Source organism: Typopeltis vanoorti, chromosome 22 (assembly GCF_054136105.1).
Source record: "Typopeltis vanoorti isolate ZY-2024b chromosome 22, IOZ_Tvanoo_1.0, whole genome shotgun sequence".
Lineage (NCBI taxonomy): Eukaryota > Metazoa > Arthropoda > Arachnida > Uropygi > Thelyphonidae > Typopeltis > Typopeltis vanoorti.
Window position 1 is genome coordinate 47,795,904 of NC_143570.1, and position 27,945 is coordinate 47,823,848.

Consider the following 27,945-nt stretch of genomic DNA (forward strand, 5'->3'; position numbering starts at 1 on the left):
TCTTAATGGATCTTTCCCAGCTACGGTTATCTTTTTTATGCGTTCATGACAAGTTATAAGTACTAAAATGAATAATTTTGATGATCCTGTTATGTATCTGCGTTTTCCAGATTTCATATTCAGTATTTCTTTTTGCATATCTTTAAAGCTAATATCTTCTTGAAAATTACTTTCGTATTTAACATTCTAGCCCCTTCCCTCTTCTTTCGTATATAAAATATTTCATCTGCGTCTTGAATATATTGTTTTGGAGATCTGTCTGGGTCTATTCTGGGCTATCTTTTCCAACATAAAATAAACTTGTTCATTTTATGTTGGAAAAAATGAACATAAAAATATGGTCAATAAGAATAATATTTGAGCATTATTAGCTCAGTATAGACGAAGCCCTTTGGGCGGAAAGACCTGGGTTCGATCCCCGTCAGTGACGTGAGGAACCGTAATCTGGTCTATTTCGATGAAAGGTGAGTTAGCCGATCTCATGCGGTGGTAGAGGCTTTTTTTGTCCCAAGAACAGGTAAACCGGCCCGTGAACACACGTATCTACAGACAAAGGACACCGGTAGTCATAGGTTAACCACCTTATCCTCGATACGGTAGCGGTAAAGTGAATAGAAATTCTTGATACTACAAGGTAAAAGAGGAGGGAAGGAATAATAATAATAATAAGAAGAATATTTAGGTTATAAACATTCATTTATGAACAATTGTTAGCAATGCATTTTCTTTTTGCCAGAATGGTAGGAAAAAAATCCAGAGGATGAGGTAGTGGAAAGAAGAAATGTTTCTTTTGAGTTTTACAAGCACATCTATTACGAAGACTATTCTTTGGGTACACGTAGAATGTAACAATGAAAATAGATCTCTATCAGAGAAGCAATTAGGTGCTTCCTTGAAAGATTATTTTAATGTAAAACAATTTATGAACTACTTAAGTAGTATATTTATAGGATATTGAAAATTCTCACAAAATGAGATTAAAATGTGAAAACGAAATACGTAAGTATTCAGTGTCGACAGAAGTTCGCATTATGGATCTTTTTCATTCTCTCTCTCTCTCTGTGTCTACTTGCCTATATTCAGGGACATTGCTTTACATTTGCAAGAATAATATGTCTTCAGAATATGTGTAACTCTCTGATTTCTTTCTGTTTTCGATACACAGTTTCTCCTTATGCGTCCAGGCACAAAGGGAACTAAATTGTTTTAACGCAATTTCTTCTTAGATCTCTTTCTCTCGTTCGCTATGTTATTGTAAACAGTAGACACATTACAGGTATTGGAGGTGCCTGACTGATGATTAACCTTCAAGCTACAAAAGTAAGTAAGTAGAAAATGTGCTTTGCTATCAGCACTTCTCATTAATCCCGACAAACGTTGACCTTAATATAAGCTATCACTATTTCTCTACGTTTTCGCAGTCATTGATATTTCCCGCAGTAAAGAACTTTCATCATCGTTAACAACCGGAGGAAATACCTCTAGTCGGTATTTTCTCCGATTCTTGTTCTTCCTCGAAGCAAAAAAGAGCGGCTTTATCCTTCCACACAAGCAGCAAAAACAATCGATAAAATCTTGAGACATTCGGTCCTAATGAAAGAACATCCTTTTTTCCAAAAAAGCATACGAAGGGAGCGTAAGATACTGATGCTGGAGGACACGTTGATGAACAGGTCGGCCTATAGTTCACTCCGCTTCTGGCTAGCCTTAACACGATAACTAACGAGAGAAAGAAGGGTCAAATGTTTGTCCCCAAACTTATTTCTTTTCTCATCACGTAAGACATAGCACATTCCCCGTCTCTCTCTCTATGTTATATATGTATGTAGATTCTGAATACTGAAGACGTCTCGAAAATTTTAATTTCTGAGTTCAATAAATACTCTACTGTACTGGAATGAATGTGATTTTTAGAATTGCAAAATAGAAAATTTTAAACTTTTTCGAAAATTCTCTGTTAATCCTTACAAACGTTAACAGGACTGAGAATTGTTGAATCATTGCTCTTCATAGAATTATTATTATTATCAACCTCATCTGATACATCCAGTGAATCAAGGACTCATCGAGATAGGATATAAATCACCCAAACCAGCTATCATACCTTCCCTTAAATTCATTCACACTAGATGCACTCACTATCCCTAAGGCTAAATTATTCCACTCACTCACTGCTCTCTAGGCGATAAAGCTACTCTTGCCCCTTTCTTGACTGTCAACAAACTTAGCTTCTGTGGATGTCCCGGTGTTCTCTCCCCGTCTTCCATATAACGAAAACTTTCATCCGTTGATATCCTATAACACCCATTCAAAAGTTTATAGACCTCTATCATATAACCCCGTCTTTTTCCTGTTAACCAGAGTCTGCAATCCACACAACCACAATCTGTCCTTATAATCTAAATCCCATAATCCGGATATAATCTTTGTAACTCTTCTTTGCACAGCTTCTTTATCTCCTTGGAACCCGGGAGACCAAATATGCGCACAAAAATCAAGGCGTGATGTCATCAAAGCCTTATAAAGAGACAAAATGACTTCCTTATCCTTACATGTCAAGGTTCGCCTCAACATCGCAATTATCCTCTGAGTTGTATTTGCAACTTTTGCTTATGTGACCTTTGAATTTTAAATTCCTATCCACCAATACGACGCCAAGATCCCTTGACTCTTCAGTTTCTTGTCGCATAACCCCGCTAATATAATAGGCTGAGGTTCACAACATTAGTTACCATAGTAAGACTGCAACATGCAGCGTCATCTTTAGTAATGCAAAGATGCATGTATAATGTGACGTAGAAGTTTGGAAAGCTATGTTATGTACCGATGAACCATACTACACCCTCTACCGAGCAGATGGACAGTTGTGAGTACCACGAATACCCAGTGAACGTCTCTTACCAGAGTGAGTAACACCAACTATGAAATTGAGAAGTGGCGGAGTGATAGTATGGATGGTCCTGTTTTCCTTGATTTGGCTTCTGACCTCTCTTTGTGGTATCACAAATATTGATCTCCGAGAAGTATCAGAATATTCTGGACAATGCTTCCTACGGGAAAGGTCTCTTTCAGCAAGCCAGTGCACGGTGCCATAAGGTTGCTGCTATAACTGTGTAGTTTGTGGGTATGAACATCGCTACACCTGACTGAACTCCACAGAGCCCTAAACTCAGTCTTATTGAACATCTGCGAGATAAAGTGGAGAGTTGGGCGAGGTCAAGGGATATCCGCCCCACAACAATCCAATTCAGACCATACGGGAAGAATAGTCCGAAATTTAAATTTATCGCTGTCGTATACTTGTGGAAAGTATATTCCCCTAGGACTACTGAAGTAATCGCAGCGAATGGAGGTCCTACATCTTTATTTGCGCCATCGCTATTTGTTCCTCACACGATGGTGTCCGTTGTCTTTACTTCAAGCAAGGTATATTAGTACATCCGCTAGCCAAATAGACAGATGAGTTTAAATTATATATAGTCGTTAAACTATATAGCGCATGAGGAGTATGTACTTCTAGTAGAAGCCACTAGGACGATAATTCGCGTTCTGTTGTTCACTCGGAAAGCAGTGATGTATTTTGATAGCAGTACCATCCAAAAAAGGTACATAACTCATAGTAACTGTTGGATAGATTCATCGTTTTTATAATTAAGACTGGCCATTATGAAGACTTACAATAAGAAGTTATGTATTTTTATGTACTAATAAGCTCCGCGAATAAAGGGAGTGACAAGTTTTCGACGAAAAAAATGATCGTCGTTTAGGATACATTTTAAGCCTACGGAAACATGCTTCTTAAAATGTTGGTTTTGACCACTAAAAATTCAATTCCTCTATTAATTATACTCGAAAGAAACTTGTCCTTCACATTACATTCTTTATGTTTCAGTGTAGTAAACTTTGTAATAACTTATTTTATGTAAGAAGTTTAGGTCTTCCAAACTTTCTTCTTCTGTCTAAACTTATCATCCTTAAGAATCAGTTGCACAACATAAAGCGCGACTTCGCCGTGTAATCCGTTTGGCGAGCACGCACTGTGGGATAAGTACAGTTGATAATCTGTTTTTATTACCTATGTCAGAATCGATAAGGGTGGTCATCGGCGGATGTAAGTTTGATATTTTTCGTGATGGGTGCGATTCCCCAGGCGATAGAAGAATCTGTGGTGCAACTGACACTAGTCAGTTCACGATAAATAAGAAAAATGGGAGTATACCAGTTTATCCACTTGGCTCTGCATTAAATACTTATCATCACCTATTTGATAAGTATTTAATGCAACAAAATTTAGAGCAGTATTTAAAGCAACAAAATCAAAAAAAAAATTTTTTTTTTTTATTTTGTTGCTTCGCGCTTTCGATATAACATTCGTTTATTATTACCTATCTATGTATCCTCTTCAATCAATATATCTCCACGTTCTGTTTCGGAATGATGTTTATCTCCTCACACGTAATAATTCATTCCCGTTCTGCGGATCAGGACAGACGTGCTTCGAACAACTGTTGTACTTTGCATTACTATAGAACACGAGATTATCTACTAGATCAATTTCGCTACGCATTTTCTATTAAGTGCTTGATTTGTTACTGTATTTTACTACGCAAAGACTGCATAGCACTGTTAATACTTAAGTAAGAGTATATTGTGTTTGTGTGAGGCTTGAAGTGGAGTAAAACTGTTTCAATCACACATACGTTTCGATTCCTGATACTACGGTAATGTAAATAGCTGGAAAGAGATAAGAGTGCTATTAACACTGAAGCTGTGTAAATATTGCGTAATTGAACGCATTAATTATTTGTGAAGGGCTAATTGTGGTGTAGAAAAAAAAAAAGTGAAGGTTCAAAGGTAAAAAAAACCGAAGGTTAAAATTATCCCGAGGAGTGAAATTTCATCTTCTATAGAAATATATATATATTTAAGAAAACTAGAATTTTGAAGAAAAACACATTGAGTTTTACTAGCGTTTAATTTAACAGAAATGCGTTAAATTCAATTCAAAATCATAGTGCAAGAAGTCATCCTGTATGAGATGCAGAGAATGATTGTCAAGGACATTGCAGTATTTCTTCCTAGCAATTTATATTGGGTTTATGGAGGTTTTTTTTATTAAAGCAAAAGTACTAAAATGCATCAATATAAATATTTCTCTGAATATTTATACAGGTAAACCTCGCTTAACGCGAATTCGATATGCGCGATAATCAGTTAGCGCGATTGAGTGAAATGATACTATTTCCCGCTTTAAACGAGTGATTAATCAGTTAACGCGAATTTTTACGTTAACGAAATTTTAGTTACGCGAATTTTTTTGTCGCCAATCTGTTTTGAGCGGAAAAGCTGGAAGTCATTAAGAGACATGAAAGCGGCGCTAGTAATACAATGATCGGGTGAGACCTGGGATATAGCGAGTCTACAGCTCGGACTATGTTAAATAAGAGCAGAGAATACAAAGAACAAAGAAAAGCTTCTTTAAGAATTCAGATCACCGAAATAGAAGCCATTTTAATGATCGAGATGAAGCTTCTTCTATCACTCTAGACTGAGGATTATAACCAAAAAAAGAATAGAATACCTCTTAGTACATTCAGGCAAAAGCTCTCTATATTTTTACCTCATTGAAAGAAACCAAATTTCCAGAGGAATGTGAAAGCTTTACTGCGAATTTAGGATGGTTTTTGACGAATCAAACTGGACTGCATAACGTAAGAATAAATGGGTAATCTGCTAGTGCTAATAAAGATTCTGCGTCCAAGTTTCCTGAAGAATTGCAAAGGATACTTCAAGAGGGTGATTATGAAGATCGGCAAATATTCAACCTCGACGAAATTGGTCTCTTTTGGAAACATATGTCAACAAAAACATTCCTAGCTAAATATGAAGCATCTCAACCAGGATACAAATTATCTAAAGAACGTGTTATGTTTTTATTAGGAGGCAATGCAGAAGGCGACTTTAATCTCTATCATATGTTAGTTTATCGTGCGTAAAATCCAAGATCTGTCATTATTGAAGAAATCAGGACAATTGGAAAAGAACTTGGATTTAATGAACTGGATAATGAAATGAAGATGTGTGAAACTTGTTCGATTCCAATTCAGAACAGTTAAGCGAGAATGTGATCTCCTTCAACTGGAAGAACAGCATGCATATGAAGAAGAAGAAAAAGATAAGCAGTGCGAACAAGAAGAGAATGTTACGACCGAGAAATAACTGCAAAAGAACTTGAGTTAGTTTTTAATTACATTGAGTTTGCTAAGAAAATTTTGTTTGGTGCTGATCCTGATATGAAACGAAGCTTCGAACTCCGCTGAAATCTTGATAAAGCGATCGCCAGCTATCGCAAATTGCAAGATGAAAAAGTCGAGCACGATTCAAACATCTTTACTTAATTTTTTTTGTTAAAAAAATTAGCTCAATCAGACATTAAATAACTTTGATTTTATCCTCAAATATAGCTTATACTGTAATTTTTTCCCAAATTCACACTAACTGATGGATGAATTATAATTATTCCTATTGTTTATTGTATTCTCTTATTAACTGATGGATTAATTAATCGCGTTAAGCGAGGTTTCCTGTATTCAAAGAAAATATCTAAAGTCAAAATGATTTCCAATGTAAGTAATTTCTATAAACATGAGATCTCATGATCTTTCACTCATACTTGCTAATCTTGAAACAGAATAAAAATTCCCCCCCCCTCAAATATTAGTGTAATACACACCACCACTACGACACTCTGACCTGCAAAAAAAGGCGGGGGGGGGGAGACGCTCTCGTTCCTAGCAAGAAAAACTTCATTCCTCATCTTATTTATTATAAAATCTCTTCCAATTATTCTTAAAGTAAAAAGGCTCCTCCCTCCAATTCTGATAAATCTATAAACATAATAATAAAAAAAAAAAAAAACTGTTCTCGTCTCCTGTCCCTCACTTTAAAGAAGGATAGTGGTTAGTACGTACTGAGTAATAAGCTTTTATCACTTGAATTATCCGTGATCTCTTATATATATACTGTGGCTCCCACTCAAGAAAGGCCTTTATAAACCTATAGTACATTCATACCGTGGCTTGGTTAAAGATTTTTTCTATTTTTTTAAATTCATTTTAAATATTTTTATCTTTATTTATTTATTTTTACCGGGTTGGAACCCTGTTCTTGAGATTATACATGGAACTTTTTGAAGCCATTTTAGTCTTCCAGTAAGCAGGGCAGAGATCTTACGCTGCAATGAAATACATTTGCTACCTAAACTTTTAATGCGTTTTTCCATTTCTTTTTTAATGATCGAACAATTGAGTTTTGTCATAAGAAATTGCCATAGTAGTCCATTCTCTTAATATATTAGATCAGATAAACAGATTGCTAACTTCTCCGCATACTTACTACACCCGACGCACGAACGGAAACTGTGGTGGCATGCTCATAGGATTCAATGACTGCAATTTCCGAGATTTTAATTAAAGTTAAAGATTTTTTCAGTAAAAAGTAAAATTAGTCAGTCTTAGCATATTTATTTTTAAACTTCCACAACATCAATTTTAGTTATTCAATCATCATATAAATAGCTTATTATGAATTTAATGTTTGTATTCATTAAAACAATTTTAATTATAAATGTATCATAAGATTGAATTTGTATAATTTTTTAGTGGCAAAGGAGCATTAAAATTTAGTATTCCTGCAGCTCCAAATTTAATCTATTAAAATTTGGAAAAATTTTAATAGATTAAACTACCAAGACTATGAATATCAAGAAAAGAAAAAAATTCAAAGAGAAGAAACAGAGAGAGAGAGAGAAAGAAAGCTGAATATTTTGGTAACTATGCCTAAAAACAACTGCAGGCAACCATGGTGAAGCTCTTTGCTCGTTGCCAACAGCAGTATAGGTTAAAAAATGCATCTAAAATGAAAAGGACAAGGCGAACTGCTCAAGGGTTTATACTCATATCTCACAGAGACTACTTAAAACATTTTGACTGCAGGGAATTTTTAACTAGAATTTTTATACCACGTGAGTTTCCAAACAAATAATTTGGTTTTAATTGGCTTTAGAGGTTTTTGAAAATAAACTGGTGAAAGACGAGGATTATATTTCAAGAATATCTTACATACCTCAAGGACTGTTTCTTTATTGCGTGGACATTTTTAGGACAGATTTCGTCATAGTTTAAATATGAATTGACCAGGAATTAAAGGGAGAGGGGAAACATAGTAAGTAAAAAGAGAAAAAAAATGCTTCATAATTAGTAAAATCCTCTTTCATCCATTGACGAAATATCATTAGGACGGAAAGAGCATTACTGCAAAACTCCTTCATCTATGCTGTTAATAAGCAATTATTGACGTCTTGTGTAACATCTCTCTCTCTCTCTCTCTCTCTCTCTCTCTCCCGAGATAAAAGGTTTCTTGTAAATAGCCCACTAATTTCATTCTCCCTACCACTAATGCTAAAGTAAAACACAAAAATGGAGAGCGTCATTAGGGTTTATACTGCATCCCCTACGACAGCAACCAACTGCTGTCTCTAGAGAAATGTGCCGCAGAACAGGCCATTAATAACTGCGCGAGCAGTTATTCATTCTCGTCGACTGAATTAGACAAAAACTGGAGCGAACGAAACGTACGTTCTTCCTTTTCACTCTTACATTATGTGTTCCGTCTTCCTAACATAAACCTGAACAGTTACTGATATCATCTCGTGATCAGACAGCCGTTAAGTTCTGTTTTTTTAATGAGATTGTGGAGAAACGTGGGAAAGAATTTGATTAGTTAAACTTCAATTGTTTACATTGCTAACGGACAAACAATGACAAATTCTTCAGTTTGTGACGTCGTATCACAGATTTTTTAGATGAGTGCAGCCTGTTACACTGATAACAAGCTAGGATATCTTAACACCATATCTATTAACAATTTTTTCTATCCAATAGCCACACGAGTATTTCTAGTTCAATGATCCACAACAGTGAAGATGACAGAACGACTGCTAACTTCTCCGTATACTTACTAAACCCGATGCACGAATGGAAACAGCGGTGGCATGCTCATAGGAATCAATGACTACAATTTCAGAGACCCAATTAAGGGGAGTTCTCCGCTCCTTAATCGAACAAAACCCAAATTAATGAGATAACACGCCTACCGGCCGCGGTGGATAAATAGTGAGACCGAATTGCACTTCTTATCCATGTTATTCAATATGTGTATCAGAATCGTATCCACATTTAGCTGGACGTCTACGTCCTGGCAGGTTGGAGGATTTTAAAGGACAGGATAAATAAAAAAAAATAATTATTTTATATTATTTTTACTTCTATTCTGTAGGATGTTAGAAGTATGTCGGGTGATATTCAGCAATTTTCATTCTCTTCTCAGACTGCTACGAAATCTGAGCAGGTTTATCAACGTAATCTTCGGTAGTGATGCGCAAATTAACGATAAAAATATATTTGTCACAGAAGATTAACTTGATAGGTAAATATCCCCTCTTTCTTCTCTCCTCTCTAAAAGATCCCAATTTTAGTATCAGATTCTTGTCTGGATGGAATTTTAAGTGCTTGAATAAAATGATTGAATAATGCTCGCTTGTATTCCCGGATATACCTGCAACGTTGGTTCATGCATGGGAAAAAAAAAGTATATATCTCCTTTAGTTTGTTTCTCCCTTTTTCATTCGTATTGTATTATATTTGTATTTCCCAAAGTTAACATTATGCACCACATCGATGTTATTGATGTCACCTCAAAGATGTATAATACGTTTGTTAAGTTTGTTAAGTAAATTAACAATCAAGTTTTAAGTTAATCTACTCATATATTACGTTGAAAAGTTAATAGTTCAGCAGAACATTCCCCCCCCCCCTGTAATGTGCTGATCTCTATCCCTGGTAAAATCATTGCTATCTGGTCTCAGGAAAGTGTATTAAGTTAATATGGATGTTCAGTTTGGACTTTGCTTACTTTTGCCAACAAAGTCGGAGTGCTAACAACAGAATCAGTGAATGTAACGGCTAACCTATCTAAAACCAGAGTTGGGGTGGCCTGCTCACAAAGGAGGTTCGGAAAGTGGCCATGTCACGGAAACCTGTGTGCGAGACAATGGAGTGGATAATACCAGTTTCTGACATGGCAGACGTGCATCGTCATTGACCTGAAGACACAGTTGAAGAGCGTCACGGTGACTAGGCTGTTCAGATATTTCCTCACAGGCGGGTGCTGGACTGCGAAACACGATTAGAGTGCAACTGAGGACAGTCTTTTTGGAAATTTCGCGAGGTCACTTTACGTAGTTAACAGGGCATAGTTTTTTGTTCTTTTTTTGCGGAGGACGAGGTGATAGTAAAAATTAGGCATGGTTGTAGGAGATGCTTCCTTAAGTATGTAAGTGATCTCATCTTGTTCACCGTCCTGAATTTTGTGAGAAATATGCGTGTGTGAATATAATAAATTCAAATTTATAGCACTATTTTAATTAGAACGCTTTTTAAACAATACTGTGGATAAATTATTGATTTTGTAGAGGGAAGGAAAAATAGGAAGGCTCGACTTCAGAATTAATCTATCTAGATTTGCAAAATAATTAAAGTACAAATATCTTATGCAATAAAGGAAAAGCGAACGAAAGCCATTTAGATCAGCATATGAAGTGAAATTAAAATTCCACAGTACTAGTAAGCAGCCAACAAAAAAATATAACTAGACGTTTAGATGCATACAACTACTTTGGCGACATTTTTTTTTTAATTTCAGACAAATCCTATAAGCTCAGCTTTCGTTTTTCAAACCACAGTGAATAGCTCTTATATTTGCATTTTTTTTAACCTCAACCTCTCATTTTGTTTCAATTATTTTCTTATTCTCAACAAAGCTTCAAGATTCCAACTTCCTGATTAATCTTTCTCTTCCTCCTCTCAGTTCTACAGACGGGGAGCAAAGGATAAGAAATAGTAGAAGAAAAGAAATTAGTCTATTACAAGCATCGATCTATCCCTTATCTTTATGCCATTGTGCCATAAACTCCCCTTGGATATTACAAGATGTAATTAGTTTTGATTTAGAGGGCTGTTCTTCCATTGCAACGCTTACTTTTAAAAAAGACCACTCTAAATTATTATTCCGGACTGAGTTTTTAATTCCCCTATATAAGTAATTGCCGTCTCCACTACGTGGACAACTCCGTATACCGACTCTTCTTATGGCAGTCCAGCCAGTCAGAGATGATCTCAGTAAGAGAAACAACTTTTCTTCACGTTATAATGGACTACATTTTGTATGTCATCATCTTGAATATTCAACAAATTCAAAAATTATAAAAATAAATGCAAGATATTTTTGTTGTGGAATGTGCTTTCTATAAAGATTGTTATGAAAGAAAAGAGCACTTGAATTCTAGATCATTGATACCGTCCCGAGACATATCATGATGTCAAAGAACTCGCTCAAGAGGTGATGATTTTTAAATCAGTCAACGCATTTTATAAAATCTCGACAAGAGTTTTGTTTACGTACTATAAACATACTTTTATATGGCTTGAATGCTCCAATCAACATTGAAATGGTTAATAGAGATCTTAAATTCTGAGTTTTATTATTATCTATCCAGCCATAATCTGACTTGCATACTGACTGAAAAAAAAATGACCCTAACAACTAAAGAGAACTTTTCCATTTGTTTTCTCGCCTGTATTTTATAGATTTCTATTCTAGTCTTTCCAATCCGAAACTATCCCTTTAAGGATATTTCAAGTAATTAGTTCGTGAATACTTCAATACTTATCAAGGCATACGGATGTGCCTTACACAACTGTCTGGAAATTTCTACGGAAGATTCTCTTTGTACCAATTCAAGATAACCCTGACACAGGAGTTGTGCCTGCAGGACTCTGAAAATCGACTGATATTCGCTTTAACGTTCCTTTTCCAACCCGAAACTTTGCATGAGTACATTGTGTGTCATGCAGACTAGATATCTGAGAAAAACAACAGTTCCAAAATTCACCACCAGGGGCGTTATTAAACACCAAATGCATGGAATTTGCATATCACGCAACTCGACAAGTGTCAGGAGAGTTTAAAAAGATGGATACATAAAAGCATGGTCATGTGCTTTGCTTATGAACAGCTCGAGCAAAATACTTGCTGTATCAAAACATATGGATGTACCTTACAACTGTCTGAAATATTCTACTGAATATTCTGCATTTGTACCCATTCAAGATAAGCCTGACACAGGATTACGCCTGCAGGAGAGTCGACTGACATTATCTTTAACATTCCTTGCTCGAGTAGAGTTGGACGCCACGTAGCTGTGAATATTTGTTTTTTTTTTTTTGGTGTGGGGAGGCTCACTTTCACCTGAACGGAGCTGTGAATATCCACAATTGCTGGGTATATCCTAATAAAGACCGTATACACATCAATAATGAATCAAGATAACATAAGAAGCAAAGAAAAAAAGAATTGAAATCATCTAACATCCGAAAAGCACAAATTTGGAGCTAAAATATTATGCTTCTCTCAGTGATAAAGTGAAAGTTTCCTTCTTGGAAAGAAAGTATTTATGAAACCGGAAAGATTTTTAGTATGTTATTTTTGTTGGATCACTTGTGTACACTTAGTGTTAATGATGCTCATAAATGATGTAAAAGGCATTTTCCGCACAGATAACCTTATCTGGGATTTTGAGACAACTCATCCATCATCCAGGGTCACCCACACTCCGGCGTACAGAAGAAAGTTTCATAGTCGCGATGAATACAATGCAAGTCGACACGTTTCTGTTGGAGGGAGGGATGAATCACAAAGCCTTGTGTTTCTTTCCTGTTCTTCTTTTATAACTCACATATTTCCCTCTCGTTCGTTTAATATTTACTTATTGTAAATTCCCTTTTTTCCTCAATTTCTGGAAATATTTTTCAATTTCAAAGGAATCTGGGTTTTATAGATGGTTATTTTGATATATTTGAATAAGAAATTGACCGATAAACAGATTTGTGTAATGCATTCTAAACCATAGACTGCATTTCCTATTGTCAAGAATTATTTATTGCGATGAGTTGAAAACGTATTGACTATATACATCGCATAAGGAAGAAAGTAGCTATCAACGAAATAAAAATATTCTCTCTCTCTACTCCCTCCCTCCCACATTGTCTTGGTCATTTTTTATTTACAATGTTCGATATATCTGCACTGGAAGTAAGAAAATTGCTGGTGGCAACAATAGGAAAGCAATAATCTAGTTTAAGATAGGCAATCTCTATAAACACACATACGAAAAATTCAATAATAAAATTAAGCTGCAGTATTTATAGCTATTGAACATTACTGAAAGCATTTCCTTTCTTTTATAAATAACGTATACTGAAGGAATAAACATGAGGACTAAAGTGAATTCAGGGATGTTGAAGCGAACGCAATTTCTTTTGTTCAATTGGTTAGAAGCAAAATCTCTCCAAGATGCACGTTATGGAGAACCGAGAGTAGGCAGTGTAACTTCCCTAAACACACCGATCTATTCTTTGGTAAAATAATCCCCAAAGTTCATATATGATTAATGAAATCGATGCTGATATCTAGGTTAAACAATAGATAATTTGGTAGTGGAAGACCTGAAATAGGTAGTATTTTGAATTATTAGTTAGGAATTACATTTCTACCATTCAAATTTCAATCTGTTGTTAACATTGGATCTAAAATATGCGTTGATGCTTTACAAATTGCTATACTGACGTTTGTGTAATCTAATAGAAAACTGCGAAATCAACAATTTCCTCAACATGAATGGAAAAAGCATCAGGATCAAATATCGCTTGATCTGACGTTTAATATACCTGAAGCATTCGCTGGAATTCCATATAAATGGCTTATAATCTTCGGTGCTTTGGCTTTAATTCCATGCCAATCATTCCAAATATATATCATATAAATATATCTAGAAATTCTTCTGATAAGCGTCAGAAAATATTTTTTGTATACTTTTAAGGGACTTCTTGTCAAAGTTTTCTTTTAAAGAATAATTAATCTGTTTTCTTAAAGGATTATTAGAAACTTCTTTCAGAAAAGGGTTAGAAAGTTAATCATATACATATCAAGGCATTCATTAAAAAAAAAGTCAGAAAATTCATTTTTAAAAGTCTGTCAGCAAGTCAATTTTAGAAGTGTGCATGGAAGTCAATTCTAAAAATTGGCAAGTAGTTCCTTTGAAAATGTCAAACGCTCATTTAAAAAAATTTATGCAATCGCAAACAAGTATAGAAAGGAGTCTCCAAATATGTTTCTTTTACTCTCTTTCTCCTACCTCTATGATCCTTTTTTAAGCTCATAATCATATTAAGGAAACGAAACTCAGGACTTTCGTAATGTAGAGTTAACGATTTACAGAATTGCATCTTGTGTAATCCTATTCTGACACTAGGGATAATAGAGAGAAAAAAAAAGAAACGTTTCCTTCTCCACAAACAGAAGTGGATTACACTCCAAGTTTCTTTTATACAAAACTCAATAATTCTCCTAAGTCGATTGAATGAATTTTTAAACATATTCTACAAACAAAACAAAGTCGTACACAAAGAGTGCTTGTTTGTGTACTAGCCTTATCCCATGAGTTTCAAAGGGCTCATACAATGCTCCGTTTTCTTCTTCGGAGAGATGAAAGGCGAAAATAATTAGTCCTTAGAATCATCTGATTAGGCAACCTTACAGCATCTTGTATCGGTATGTTTCCGTAGCCTATTAAAGGACGAAGAAATACAAAACCGAATTCCCAGCACTAAAATCTTATTACATAGAACCGCATGGCAGTAGCAGTAACCATAGAAACCGGAAATTGTATAGTCACTGCGGAGACCTGTACGAGGAAATGAAGGCTTTTGAGGGACGCTACAGCACACCTAATTACACCTTAGCATTCCGATGGGTGATAACAGGAAAGGACGGTGATCTTCTGGTGAGGCTGGGGTGCTCCGTTACACGAATGAATTGGAGCATTCGCTTCGAATGCAACCTGTTTTGAAGCTGCAGTGCTGCGTGAAGTACACGGCTTCCGAAATTATATACGGCAGCTGGATGAATCGAAGAAGGAATTATCTTTGAAATTTATGAAGGATCCACCCTTTTAAAATGATATTCAGCTGCCCTCGAGAATACAAATGCGCACAATGATTATTGTTTTCGGAACAGTTATGATTTCGAGCACTCACAAATAAATTTACTTTGATACTGTTCATGGAGGAAACTAATTCCGTTTGTGGATTTTTATTGTATTTTTTTTTATTTTTTTATTTGAATTAACACATCTATCAGTGTATATCGTTCGCGGATATCTACGATTAAAGAACGACTTGACATTTTACTCTTACAGAACTATTTTTGCCAAACCTATTCAGTTTCGATCGGTTAAATACTACCATATTAATAAAATCTGATCGAAAAATTGTAGGCAATTAGTTATTCATATTTGGCGTCATGGATGGCGAATGGTCACTTCTGTACCTAATTGGGTTTTGAGAGTGAAGTCACATCCTTGAAGAAGTGATAGTCACATATTTCCTATCAAAATAGAGCTAGAAGAATCAAAAACATTCATACCCATGGCAGGATTGGATCTCCAGTCAAGAGGCTGGAGATCGCATATGTTAACCACTTCTTCAACAAGATCAGCGTACCACAATGATAAGTTTGAAAATCAACATTTGCCTACTACATTAAAAGATGGAAACGGAATGCATGGATAAGAAAATGAAGAAGCAGTTAGGGAAACATCGCCCTTAAATAATGATGCATTTTGACATGTGTGGTAAATATCTCGCTGTTTGGTCTATAGACCGTTTACAGAGGAGTTAAAGAGCTGAATGTCTTTGGGAATGGCAAAAGTTGAACGTTTATTTATTAAAGACTATATTTATCACTAAGTGTCGCGTCGATATTTAACTACCAAGTTGTGAAGAGGTTTGAAAAAGGTCCTCGTTTGGTCTTTAGTAGAGGAAACAGAATTATCTATGTTTAGCAATGTAAGAGGTAACAATCTTTCATAGGTGGTATTCGAATTTTTTAAAAAACAATAGGACTATAGCATCCTCTGCAGTCCCATTTTGAAACCACATGAGCTTATTTATTTGTGCGTGGGTGTGCATTTTTTCCCCTTCTGTGTTCCTTGCTGTTAACTTATAAATGAGTTAAGAAAAGTAGCGGAAAAATTGTGTGCTCCCCATAATAGTCCAGCTTCCACCTTGAAGATACAGCCAAGCCTACCACTATCGGATATACTTACTCGAATGTCTTAGAACAGTGCTTTTTTGTTCTTTTCCCTTTTGTTTTAGGGCTCGCATTTTCTCCTAACTTAGTTTAGCTAATGTCTTTTTGATGATGGCCATAAAGAAGGTTTTCGAACCTGTATTAGAAAATAGAAAGTATTGGAGATCATTGTATTAATTCAATCATTGCCACTTACGATTGCCGTTATCGCTTGATTATTTCTGCAGTGACATATGTGTGAGGTGCATCAACCCATCGAAGTGTTAAGATAAAGGTCATAACTCAACACTCGGATGTTGGAAGACATTACAATATATAAATACTCATATACTGAAGACGTCTATATCATTTGGACACTTAAAACATATTTAACTAGATGTCCTGTTGGCAGTTTTTTTTTTTTTAATGATAAAACAATGTTATACGATCCACTGGGTGGAAAGGGGTTTTTTCAGTACATTTCATGAAGCCTGGAAAGAAATCATTTACGTCGATGATGCAAAATGGCATGTAAAATTGTAGGACACCTTAATAATCTATCACTCTGGTCTAAGCCATCAGAAAGTACTTATAATTCTACATGCCACGTAATTGGCCGTATCAAATTTAATTGCGGCCCTAGGAAACGTGGACTTCAGAGATTGTTGACCGACGTCACAAACCGAGGTAGGCTTTATCTGTCTTGGTTTTTTAAGTTGCTTTTGAACCACGTTCACGAAACACGTAAACGTGGTTCTTTATCTCGTGGTTTCTTTATCTTATTGTTGGAATAAATGACTTGAACTTGTTTATCGTAGACGTATCCCCCCCCCCCCCCCAAATAAAAAACTTCTAGATTTCAAATGGGTTCTGCTGACAAACAAAAGCCACAAAGAAATATTCCTGGATTCAATACTAAGCTTTTAATCTAAATGTGTCACTTCTTTGAAGCGCTAAGTAACCTAAAATGTAATTTTCTTTATCTTATTGTTTGAGCATTATAGATGGCGCCATGAGTACATTCCCAGATTGCAGGTAGACAGAAGAAAGGTAAGAAATGAATGTGCATTGTCTGTATCGTACCTGTTCGATAATTTGAATAATTTTATAACAATTTGAATGACTCGACGCGATTTTTTAAAATGTGTCTACTTAGTAATCTTTAAGTCAAGAAATGAATTCTTAATGATATAATTATTTCCACATATTTAAAATGCACATGCTTGTTTCATTATAGATACGAAATCTGTGAAGAAAGAAAAGGTTTCAAATGAATTCGGTGGAAAGGAGGTAAGTAATATTTAAATATTTATTTATGGGAATAATTACATGGGAAAGATTGTAAGCATTTTATTAAAACAAATTTCTAACATAAAGATATATTTTGTAATAAGTAAAGAATCACCGTTTACGAGAAAAGTTAACGGTATTAACATCGCGATTGATAGCCGAAGGTCAATTGAGCAATGTAAACGTTCTGTAATAGTTGTCATTTTATTGGTATAAATAGAGCAGTTTCATTCGCAGAACTGCTTTCTCTTTTTAACTTGAAATCCCTTTTTAAATTAATTTTTAATATTAATTTATCTAATTTTACACTTTATTGCAAATTTTGGAGTTGGGAATTCAATTAATATTTTGTAAATTACTGCAGCTGTACGAATAATTATTCTCTATATTGGATAACTGATTATAAATGAAGTGACGTGCAATTCTGTCGTTTGCTACTACAGACTAATTGAAATAATGACCTGGTAATTGTTGTTTTCAAAAATAGCTTTCTGGTACATTCTTCTGTCACACTAATGAAGATTACAAATTTAAATAATGCTTTCATTTTTAGTGTTTATCAATAAACAATATCACTGCGTATTCAGTCGGAATTGATTCGTCTTAATGAACAGTTGACCGTCAAGTTCCCATGCTTTTATAAAAACAGCTATTCTCATATTAGAATAGCTGTTTTTATAACTAGAAGTTCTTACAACTAGAAGTAGTAAGATAATAAATTAAGATGCGATATGTTCCCCTACTCTCTTAGGAGGAAAATAACACGAGAATTAACTGAATAACGCGTCAGACGCGTGCTCCCGGTTAATATTGCATAATATGTAAACTCTGAGGGTTTGGAACGTTTCCATTTATTAACGGGTCAACGACATTAAAAGAAGCGGGAACGAAGAGATTTAAAATCATTTATGAGTTTATATTTGAGTTTGAGTTTATAACTGTAAGGCAGACAATATTCCCCTAGAAGTTTTAAACTCTATGCCCTCAAGCTAGGTTAGAAACAAATGTCATTTTTTGTACTTGTTAGTCACATTGTAACTGATATCCTAGAGAGAGAATTCGTGCACGAGCCCGTTATAAGTCCCGCGTCATTTCTTGGCTCAGAGATAATTTATTAATACCGTAAACCATTAAATGGTAGTTCTGGTATCGGGTGAATCCTCTTCGAAACAATTGCACGAAGCTGAAAGTTTTTACGGCCCTCACTTGGTTAATCAATTTAAAAAGTACGCTATAGCTTATAACCTGATAAAGCAAGGGAAGATGGCAGTTAGAGGTCCTAAACCACTCCTAAAATGTAAGTATTTCTGATACGTATTTAAATGTGGCTCCTAATATTTCTTGGTGCGTTTGATGCTATCACCCGCGATGTGAAAACATCAAACGCACCAAGTTTTAAAATAGCCTGGATAAATAAGAAAGCGGTCATGCATGACTCGTACCCTTGAACTAATAACATGGATGACATGCTTCAGTGTGACAATAGTTCTCCTTGCGTAACTTGTTATATTCAATTTACAAAAATGAATATATTTAGTTTGCTATCCGGATATTAAACAATCATTGCTACCACACACAAATAAAAATGTTATGCGTATAAATAATGAAAGGGTTTCTTTAGTTTATTAGATCTCCGGCTGTGGAGTTAAAATATTGTACTTTAGCTGCTGAAGGTAGTATTGCATCGCTACATTAACAGGTAGGCAGGCAGGAAGAAAACAAATGTGTGCATAACCACAACCTGCAGGTTGCGGGTGATGTTGTGTGCATTTCTATGCTCCGAATACAAGCGAGGAAATTCTAAAATATTTTTGTTGCTTAAATAAATGAATCATTAAAAATGCATTATCATTATTAAGCGTGTGAATTGAAAAACCCGCGCCAATAATTATGGCCCTGTCGGCATTTATACCATTAAAATCCCATAAAGTTCAAACGCATTTTTCCTCCTATCATGATTTTCTCCAGGACTCTAACATCCTAGCGAGCACGCTAGTATTTTGTGTACCTTGGGACTTTGAGATGAATGAATTTTACATGGGGAAAGCGAAACACAAAGCTTATATTAAATCAACGGTCACAGAGACAAGAGTGTGTGTGTGTTGTCGATACGGAATTCGAACAGGAGAGTACACGTGATACACCAATTAAATTCACCCAGTAATCAGCGTAACAACTACTGATTACAGGAGGTACTTAATGTTATCATATTCTAGTCGATTTTATCAAAATGAAGTCGGTTTTAAAGTCAGCTTCGAAGTGTGTTGAAATCCGATAACATTATTACATCTGCTTAGAAACTCGCATTACTGACTTACTCAGCGAATCCCTGTAATAAACGAAATTTTTCATTAATATTAATCGGGTGGGAAAACAATTTTAAGCTTCAGCTTAAAATTGTGCATTCCAACAAAATCATGACTACTACCTTTCGGATTCTTAGTGTTTTTTTGTTATTTAAAAACTCAAACTTGTTATATGAAATATAATAAATAAAAAAATAAATTTATTTATTTTTTATTTATTATAATTTATTATAATGAAAAACTTACATTCTAATTTTTTAAAAACCGATTGATATTTAATAGATTCAAATACATCCTAATATTTCTAAAATAAAATATATTTAAATAATGACTATTTCATTGAATTTGTAATACTGAAGTATCGTAACACATTCCGATAGATTTTATGACAAGTAAACCGTAATGGGAACCACAATCGATAGAGTAGTTGAAGGGATGACTTGACATAATTCCAGTTTCGTCACTTTGATTTCCAGAAATGCGTAACAAATTAAATTTGATGTGTTATTTTAGGAAAAATTCTGCAAAAAGCCCAATTTATTAATCCGTCGACGTTGCAAGTAGAAGAAAAAGATAATCTGAATTTTTGAGGTAGATGTATGGCCTACTATAAATTGTGTGTTTAAGGTCACAGAAATGTTTACAAAATACGCCTTATATTTTTATTTTAGGCGTTCATGAGTAGGAAATCACTGATTTAAAAACTGGGGAAGGAAAACATTAATAAGATAGTGTATACCTTTAAACTAATAATTTTAAACCTTAAACTTTAAATATTATCAGTCACTAAAATTTTGTTTTGATTCTATGTACATAAATTTCCGCTAAATTCATTTCATGCCAATATTTCTCAATACTATCAAAGTGTAGTCAGCGAAATAAATTGAAGGCCATCACATTAAATGAAACAAATCGATGCTACAAAGTTCAAGTAATAGAAAGCTCATCTAACGAAACGAACTGGGTATCTTCGAACTTTAAACATCCTACAACACAAGCTTTACTAAATAGTGACTTTGGTTTAATCACAGAGAATAGCGGCGCTCCAAAATCTTGTATAAAGTATAATATTTATATTAATAAAGTATATATATTAATACATATTAATTAATTAATATTTTAATATGTTAATAAATTAATATATATATATATATATATATATATATATATATATATATATATATATTAATAAAGTATATATATACTATTAATAAAGTATATATATACTATTAATAAAGTATATATATACTATTAATAAAGTATATATATACTATTAATAAAGTATAATATGTATATTATATAAAGGTACAATATACACCATGCTAATATTTTATGTGTAATTACTTATTAAGCGACGGATTGGTTGAGAATTCATTAACATGCATCGCTAGAGTTTACATATTATCTAACATCTACCCAACATCACGGAGACATTATTTTAATCTGTCTCTAAAATAAGTAAACAAGCAAACTGTAATCTTATGACTCTCTTCTCTAGAAAATGAAGTCTCCTCAACATTTTCCAAATCAAAAGGTTCGTATAAATTCGTTGCAGTTAACTTTTGCAGGCCATTATATCGGATCTGTTATAGCCCCCTTCCTCATGTCATATTGGTATTTTGTGATCTGCTTATCATGGTGGATTTTCTACTTTTGTCAGAATTCTCTCTTGATGTCAGTGCGCTAAGGTCCTGTACTTTAGCCAATGCTCTGCCGCTGGGCCCAAATGACAGTCTGAATCTCTGTCAGTAGTTTAGCTGGTGAAAGTGCACTCCGTTCCTGCTCTTTTAACGACAGGCCTAGAATTGCTAAAATAATTCGGACTTCTCTAGCATAACCGATGTTTTAGATACTGATAGTTGGCTGCTCTTCAAGTGGAGTGAGGATAATCTTGTGAGCCAGAATACTCTTAAAATACGATTCTCTTATACCTCGGAAAGAAGAACTTACTTTGCTCTCTATTACTCTTGGTAGCGCTCAGATCTATGTCCTGATTGGTTTTCCTTCTTGTAATGACCCGCATCTGACTAATTTTGCCATGATACATCAGATTCAAGATCTCTTCAGCCTCCTAGGATCTTGGTGGTCTATTTCATTCAAACCCTACTTCAGGCCTGAAGGAGGGTTTGAATAAATCAAATAAAGTGCTAAGAACTATATTATATAGTTCTTAGCACTTCGTGAATTATATTTCAGGCCATTATAGGTTTACAGTGCTGCTATTCTCCCGCGTTTGGAATTGGAGTAGTACACTGAGAACTTCCTGAAGAATCCTAATGCTGTCCAAGAAAAAACAGTCTGCTTGACAGTGATATCACCTCTTACCAGTCACTTTTTCCTAAATGCGTCATTTCCACAATATCTTTTTTTACTAGTGTTTTCATGGGGACTCCACCATACTAGCCAGGACCATTCAGCCACTTTTCTCTAGCCATATAAAAGACGTAAGCAGTAGCTGGTAGAAGTCGATTCGCGGTACAGCTTTAAGTTATCGTACCAATTCTCCATTTTTTAAGTTTGGGAGAATCAGAAATCTGATAATTAGCATTAAGTTCTGATTAACAAAGTGAGGTCGTTTATATTTTAAAAAAAGGGAGAAATTATATTTAAATAACTGTTGACAGAACCGTCTTAAAACCTAACATTTTAATAGGCTAATCAAGTTTGGTTAACCTGAATTTATAGCTAAGATGGTTTAAAATTAACCAAATAAAGGCAAAGAGAAATACCGATTAATTTTTTAGAGTTCAACTATTGGATGATGAAAGTATTAGCTACTTTTATTTGCAAAGAATAAATAAAAAAAAGAGAAAATAAAAGAAAATATTAGAGACAGAATGGAATAATTTAAAAACATACTAATAAATGCACCAACATAATTCCTTGGAATTTTTCTAGTGCATTTGTTGGGGCAAGTTTATAGGAATCAAAGACAAGAAAGAAGCATCACACAAACAATAACCACAAAATCAATAAAAGCAGAAATTAATTATAAATACAAAAGGGCAATAGCAAAAAAGCATGGTAGAAAAAGAATAGAGAAACATGGGATCGCTTCGTAGCAAAATTGTAAAGAGATCTTACAGTGAATATACTAAATACATATTTCTAAGAAACATGAATAAGGACGATAGAGCAAAAGTGGAACGTAAAATAATTAAAGATTGAACCTAGATGGATTTCTTTCAGGAATTTGCGCAAGATTTTAATGAAACTTAAACTAATTTTATATAAGTAAAGTGGATATTAGATCAGCCTTATTTAATATTTTAGTAAATATTAAACTAATATAATACTAACTTCTAACTACAGTGGAGGAAATGACATTACAAGCTAAGTGCTTTATTCCATCTTTGAGATACCAGATATTGTTAATTTTATAGGTCGCTTGATGAAGAGTTTAATAAGTTCTATATTTATTCCATCTTCTCTAGGGAATTTTTCTGATTTACTTTGTTGTGTTTTAATAAGCAATACAGCAAAATAAAGCACACAAAGTCTAAATAAGATGGAATAAATACAGTATATAAGTCATGAAATAGGCAAACTTTCTGTTCGTCAAACGACTTTTAAAATTATGTAACAATATTTGGCCCCAAGGAAAAATCCCAAGAAGTTGGAATAAGGCAATTATCTCAATATATAAAAACGCGATAAGTGCATTTGTGAAAAATGCAATAACTCCTAAATACTTGATTATAAGTATGAACAAATATTAACTACAAAACGTAAATCATATATAGAAGATATACTTTGTGAAGAACAAAATGTCTTATGAAAAAGATGATCATGTATTAACCTAACTTTTACATTAAAAATCTTAACGGAGGAACATTGTGAATTCAACATAGAAACACACATAGCATCTGTAGATAACTAGAAAGAGTTTGAGAGTCTTAAGGAACTAACTGTGGACTGTACTTTAGAATCTAAACTTTACAAATCAGCCGCTTGCAGTTCACTACAAAATGGGAATCAATAAACAGGATTCAGTCAAGAATGCCCAATGTCATCACTCTTACTTAATATCTATATAGATGAAATAGTAAAGAAATGGAAGAAAAATATAAAACCAGTATTTAAATGTATTTCGGAAATTTAATACCAATTTGTTTGCAGATACCAAATATAATCACAGCAAGAAGTGAAAATGAACTCCAGAGATCAATATACTCCTTAAACATAATCGCTAAATAATTTGAAATGAAAATATCAATATAAACCAAAAATCATTGCTTTTAGAGGACGGTCAGAAGTAAAATCATGATAAAAAATAAAATTTTAGAACACATTAATTGCTTTAAAAATCGGATATGTTGTATCATATACAAAAGAAGCTCTGACATTGATTTCAAACTTTTCAAAGAAAACAGGAATGATCAGTAGTATTTTCAAACTTAACCAAGTTTAGAATCACAAGAATAAGTTTATGAAGTTTTGTCAAGATCTCCTTTACTGTACGTAAATGAATTATGAACTATAAGAACTGCAGAAACAAAAACATAGAAACCTGAGAAATGAAATTTGTACGTACAACAGTCTGAACCCTCAGGGACAAAAACGTAGCATAGAAATACTAGAGACCTAAAAATACTCAATATTGGACAAGGTATACGAATACCAAAAGAAGTGGTTTGAACATATTAAAAGAAGGAACACTTTCCAGAAAGATACTCCCATTCCACCCAGACTCGTTCCTGACTTTTGTGTCCTAAAAGTCAGGAACGAGCAAGGAAGAGATGGAATGAGATCTTAACAGGCAAGCCTAAATCCCCGAAAAGATAATAATTATGACAACCTAATGATTATTTTGATCATTGGCAGCTATATTGTATCTAGTCAGACAACAAGCGTTCATCACAGATGTATGTGGCGGAAGATAAGCTACAAACTCACGTGAGACGTATTAAATTTGAAACACAAATTCAAAAAATAGCATCCTTATTAAAAATAAAAAATAAAAAAAAACTATACTATATTAGTATTTTACTATATTAGTAATTATTAAAAATACTATAAATATAAATATTAAAAAATTTATTAAAATACTATATTAGTCAATAGTATTTTTTATGCTGTTTTAAATATGTATAAACAGTGGCATAATTTTGGTAAAAGTGAATGCCAAATTAAAATATTTAAATTTTAAAATATTTAAACCATTGCTATAAAAGAGTTTCGAACGTTTCCCTCAGTGGACAACATTCCGTTATTTGATTGATAACTGATGCGTTTCTGAAGGGATTATTCCAATTATAGAGAGAGATTCTGCCATTCATCTGAAATTATCTGGAGACCCAAATGACAATTTTTGCTAGAGATTTTCATACTGAAAATAACTTAATATGAAGTTGTTTTCAATACGAGGTGGGTTTTTTTTTTTTTTTTTTTTTTTTTTTTTTTTTTTTTTTTTTGAGGAATAAAGTTTTTTTTTTCTTTCTCCTGTTATTACTTCTCTCTATGAACGCCTCTTAACATATTTAATCGTTTTACTCATATGCATTTTGTTAACTTAATATAAATATTTGTTTTATTTTAAGTCATGTCTTCCGTACTAATTCCAATGTTTTCTTTCAGATCATTGCGAAAACACAATCTGAGCAACTCTTCTATGGATATTAGGACCACTTCGAAAATTTATGAGGTATGTTTCCTTTCCTATTTATTGCAAGTGACTATGTTTAATGATTATAAAGAAGGCCAAAAAAGTGCTTTGATATACTCAACAAAATTCTGAATAAACAATTGATTACACTCGAGACTAAGAAAACAAAAGGCCATAATACGTATGTACACGTATACTTTGCACAGATGTCATTTCTTCAGACGATGGTGAGGAAATATATTATACATTTCATCTACTATACAATATATATATATATTATGTAGTGTATTATATTCCATTTCCTTATTATTTAATTGGAATTTGATTTTTTAAAATTATCGACCGTTCGTCACGAGCATTTTCGAATAAAGTCTCGAACTAAATGTGGACATATTAATCGAAAGTGTAGGACAGAAGGAAAGTGACAAAAGTTCTTGACGGTATTATTAGGGGTACTGCTAACTTTTAGTTTTTTTCAAACCACATCCCCCCCCCCACCCTCACGGCCCCCATAAAAATAAGGACGCAGATCTTGATATGAATTTAAGCACTTAGTATATAGTCTTAAGAACAAAACTCAGTGCATTGTGGATCTTTTGAAAAATTAATACGATTACAATAATTCTTATACAGTAGGTACAATAATGTTAACAAGTAATTTTTAGCGTTTTATAAAGGGTTTTAGAGAAAGTTTTAAAGATTACTGATATTTAGTAATTCTTTTTACGACAATTCTTAAGAATAAAATAAGAAAATATTAGGCGTATAGTTACTAGTAGATGGACACCTAAGAAACAACTGTTTTCATCTAATTTTGCAAATAAATGAGGTCTCATCTTTAGTTTAATAGCCTATACATATAAAGAATTCATGTATAAGATTTTTCAGAAACAGTTAAAAAATCTTCTAGTGATTTTAAGAAATTTCGATATTTTCTCCTATAAAATATCGTAAACAAGCTATTATAAAATAGCCTGTTTTCCAAAGACGAAAATGTAATTTTAAACAACTCGCGCTCCAATCAGAGAATTGAGAGAAGCCTTTTCAAATGCAGGTGATAGTCGGTCTTGTACTGAGTTAGTTTTCGCTTCTCTGAAACTCGGCAACCCAGCCAGAAGAACAGTTAGTTGCTTCGGTCTTTATTGAAACCAAATCAGAGGATTCACAATACAAGAACCTCTAATATAGAATGGGCCGTTCTACCTTGCCACGTATACTCCTATCACGAAGTCAGTATACATGATATTAGAAGTGTGTGCGGTAACGTTTCTTTGAAGTTAATGATCAGCATGGGTAAAGGGCGTGATCACATCCACTTCGAAAAAGGTATGTGTATACGGTAAGAGTAGAAGGGCAGCAGCATCCAGGAAAGCGCAGGTACTGTAGGCCGTTTTACAGAATGATGTTCTAATAGAATACTGCGCAGAATCGCAGTCGATATTGGATTTCCACGCATCATTGATGCATGAGAAGAGCTCGGGTTTCTCGCACCTTTGTGCAAGTTCATAAACGAAAAATAAAAAGACTGATCATTGATTTTAGATTATAGCCGTTTCCTAGACCATAGGCCAAAGTATTCACTACTATTATGTATCTGCTAAGTAGGCGCCCATTCAGATATAAGTGCAGTATTTGAAGTAATGAATGACGAATAAGTCTGCATCCGAGAAACGTCATAGTACTGATGAAAAACTTGGATTTTCGAATGAATCGCGTTTTCAATTATAGCCGTGTGAAAGGTGAAGTGTTACACGAAATATTGGAGTGAGGATTCCCTCCGAAACTGGAAGGAGATGGAAGAGTTATGGTGTAGGTTATGTATTCCTGGAAATCTCTTGGAGAACTTATTACCCGTAGGCTGTACTATGATTGCTGTGAAAACTCCTGTCCATCGTGGATGATCAGGTACACCCGTTCATGGTGACTGTTTTCCTAGGTAGTACAGGGTATATTCCAGCACGATAATGTGTTGGTATCATTGGACAGTGATTCGCCAAACAAGAGAGCAACTTCCAGGTATTACTGTGGTCGTCATTCGAATATATATATCCATATAACATCTCTGAAACTACGTGCATTGAGTGATCTGGAGTGTGAGTCGTCCATTCTGAAGACTTTCCGCCTACAGAAAGCAGTTCTGACGAAGTAGGATCCACATCCATCAACGTTAAGGCCTTAGAGTGCATGCCATGTTGCACAGCAACGGCAACTTACGAATATACAACGCAAGTGGACACTGTAAACAATTAGGATGGTAGTAATCTTTTCACTGGACAGTATATTCATAACGAACAATGCAAACTCAATTTCGTTGTAACAAACTTATAGTTTTTAATAATATGTTACTAATTCTTTCCCTCTATTGATGGATCGTAAGAAATGAAGTTAACATCTATTAGCATCATTTTAACTTCGCCATTCGCTTACATCTACGTGTGTGTTATTGGTGACATACAAGACGTTAATAATCGAACAATAGATCATTTCTTAATTAAATTT

At 34.1% G+C, this 27,945-nt stretch overlaps 1 long non-coding RNA gene across 1 annotated transcript in view; it reads left to right on the forward strand.

Annotated features, from left to right (window-relative positions):
• Positions 1-27,945, forward strand: part of LOC150094402 (uncharacterized) — a 189,041-nt gene that overhangs the window by 100,220 nt on the left and 60,876 nt on the right. Inside the window, exons 2-3 of the long non-coding RNA XR_016550266.1 lie at positions 17,483-17,535; positions 25,419-25,485. This is a non-coding gene — a long non-coding RNA (uncharacterized LOC150094402). The remainder of the gene's footprint in view (positions 1-17,482; positions 17,536-25,418; positions 25,486-27,945) is intronic.